The sequence below is a fragment of the Cyprinodon variegatus genome, unplaced genomic scaffold (genome assembly GCF_000732505.1).
Source record: "Cyprinodon variegatus isolate N-32 unplaced genomic scaffold, C_variegatus-1.0 Scaffold7, whole genome shotgun sequence".
Taxonomy (NCBI): domain Eukaryota; kingdom Metazoa; phylum Chordata; class Actinopteri; order Cyprinodontiformes; family Cyprinodontidae; genus Cyprinodon; species Cyprinodon variegatus.
In genome coordinates this window covers 2,179,782-2,182,923 of record NW_015150460.1, presented here as the reverse complement: position 1 = coordinate 2,182,923, position 3,142 = coordinate 2,179,782, and positions in this window count along the sequence as shown.

The following is a 3,142-nucleotide window of genomic DNA, read 5'->3' as shown; positions in this document are numbered from 1 at the left end:
GATCAAATGTAAACAGTGTGGGCGAAAAAGAGAAAAAAAACAGTGCAAAAATGCATTGATAAGGAAGTTCAGTGCATTAATATAAAGACCTCTATCAGTGACGACTGTCTGAGGGTCGAGGTTCTGTCAGGGCCATGAGCCAAGTTTTGTCTCCTCTCTCCTTTTCCGTGGCTCGTTTTCTTGCTTATGGTTTTGCATGTACTTATATAAACTTTTAACCAGCTTTATACAAACCAGACAGCTTACCGTTGTTTCATTTACGGCATTATAATATAGACAAACTGTGCTTCGTTTCCTCTTCTTCATCTTTTTCTGCTCCGGCGTCTGAGAGGCAGCATCGCGTTTGTGTGTCGAGTGGAGAGAGAGCTGAGGTGCCAGGCTGAGCGGGTGACGAGAAGTGAAGGGGGAGCAGTAAAGTGCTGTAACACAGATGGGGAGACTGGTGAATCTGCTGCAGTTAGTGCATGTGGCAGAAAATAAGAAGAATCGATCTTGTTAAAGGAATATTGTTATCAATACCAGCTTTGGTATCGTACGAATCGTGCTACCAGTACGGATTGTGTGGTGACAGACCCCCCCGGCCACCCCTTTAGATCCACCCCTGGCTCAAGGTACACTGTGAACGGAGGAAGAACTCTGAAATACTCCAAGTGCACCAGTATTACATACTTTATAGTAAAAAAAAGCACTGGGTACCGACTTCCTGTTTGCAAAATAAAAGTGTACTTTTTGAAGCTGAAAATCTATCGATCTAAAATGTTAGTAGTTAGGTCCATATATGAAATTAATTGAAAATATTTTGAGATTTCAAATGCAAAAATAAAAGGAGCATCTCATGAAGCCAGTGGAGTACCATGATCCCACACTGATTTTGAATCAATTGATCACATGACCTTGAAGCTCTTGAGCAAAAATGCCAATGATTTCATATAAAGATGAATCAAAAATATTAATGGATTTGAAATACAAAAATAAAAAGCATAACTCTTGAAGCCAGTTGAGTACTATGATTCCACATTGACTTTGTGTACATTCACACTGCAACCTGAAGTGACCCAAATCCATTTTTTTTTGCCCAGATTAGACCTGTATCTGATCTTTTCATGACAGTCTGAACAAAACAGATCTGATTTTTTCACCGGACTAACAATTAAAGACACTGAGCCTCCTATTCACCAGATTGTTGCACAAAAACATGGTGTCTTCATTCAAAGGTATCTACAGATCTGGTGCAAGACACACTGCTACAGCTATCAGCATCTTCAACAGCCTTTTGAGTTACAACATTAATATCCCCAGTTAGATCAATGCATTTCTGAATAGAACAAAACACTGAAACACACAAAATTTCCCCTCTTTAATCCATATTTGTTTCCTCTCTCTACCAGACTTGGAAGACATGCAATCACAAATGTTTTGAACTCTATATGACCTCAGAAGTAAAACAAAAAGCCATAAAACCGAAAAATTCAATTAAATTCAGTTTATTTCTTTAGCGCCAATTCACAACACATGTCATCTCAAGGCACTTTACAGTTCACCAAATCATCCAGTCAGATTGATTCAAAGTTTTCTATCTAAGGAAAATCAGTTGATTGCATCGACTCACTGACTCTTCAGCAATCCCTCACACTAAGCATGCTTGTAGCGACAGTGGAGAGGAAAAACTCCCTTTTAACAGGAAGAAACCTCCAGCAGCACCAGGCTCAGTGTGAGCGGCCATCTGCTGAGGCCGACTGGGGTTCAAGGAGACAGAAGCAGAGATACAAAAAGGTAAAAGGTGGTCCTGTCCAGGAAACAGACAGCCAGACAGACGAGCTCTGAGCCAGCTCATATATCAGAGGATGAAGAGAGCTCATCTAGCCAGTCACAGCCAGAGAAACAGGACTACACTGGAAAAACAGGCCAATCTCCAACATCTATAAAATAAGGTGTTGATGGCAGCAGCACAGCGCATATTTATCTAAAGGAACACAACACCAGACATCCCAAGTCTCCCGGAAGTTCCCGGGAGTCTCCCTGATATCGATAGTTGTTCATGGATGCCGGCGAGTCGGATAAATTATCCCAGATTTCAGACTATGGGAGGTGGTGTTTTTTTAATGAGAGCGAGAGCGAACAGGCAATAATTCATGCATCATGTGAGCGCAACAAGAGAGAGCGGGGTGTGAGGAGGAGATTACTGGTGAAACCTGTGCAGCGTATCTGTCCAAAAGCAATGCTCTGTTCAACCAGCGTTCCAGGAGACCGGTTGATCAGAGGGCTGATTGGATCAGTCCCATAATTTTTTCGGGGTTACTCTCTGGCAGTCACCTAGTTACCACCTGTGAAAGCATCCTGTGAAACAGCAGAGGTTGAATCCTCTAGTAAAAAACAAAAATGTAGGACTAATTTTACAGCAGAATATACTAAAGTATTTCCACGTCTAGTGAAGGTGAGGAACAGTAGCGGATGTAGACCAAATGTACCAGGGGGCCAGGAGGGGGGCAGCATGTTTTCATGAGGGCCCAGAAAAGCATGAAATAAAAAGCAGGGCACAGGATTCAAATATATTAAGAGAGCTGCATGAAAGGAAATTTCTTTTCAAATAGGTTCAATAAAAATTATATTTCTTATTAGGTCAATATACATTTATAATTTAGGAATTGTAGATATTTTTGACTTAAAGTTAAAACGACCGTTTTCTATAAAAATTGATTTAGAACTCAAGAAAAACTGTTAAATTCATCTGAAAAAAGCATTTTTTTGTGAAAAAGAAAAAAACAAACATTAAACAGATAAAAACTGGGATCCTATCTCAATACCACTGAAGCTATCACCTTATTGTAAATAAAATCATAGACTGTCTTAAAAATTCCAAATCAAAAGACGCTTTCAAACAGGACTCACTACTGTTGAAAAAACACAAAGAGACTCTATCGAACCCTATTACAAACATGATAAATTCATCCTTCGAACAAGCATTATATCCAGCAGTATGGAAATCAGCTATTGTGACGCCAGTCTTCAAATCAGGAGATTCAAATGAGGTGGCAAACTACAGGCCAATCAGCATCCTCCCTGTAGTGTCAAAGATTGCGGAGAGGTGTGTAGCAGATCAACTAATGTCACACCTGAACAGTTCTTCATTTAAGCTACATCC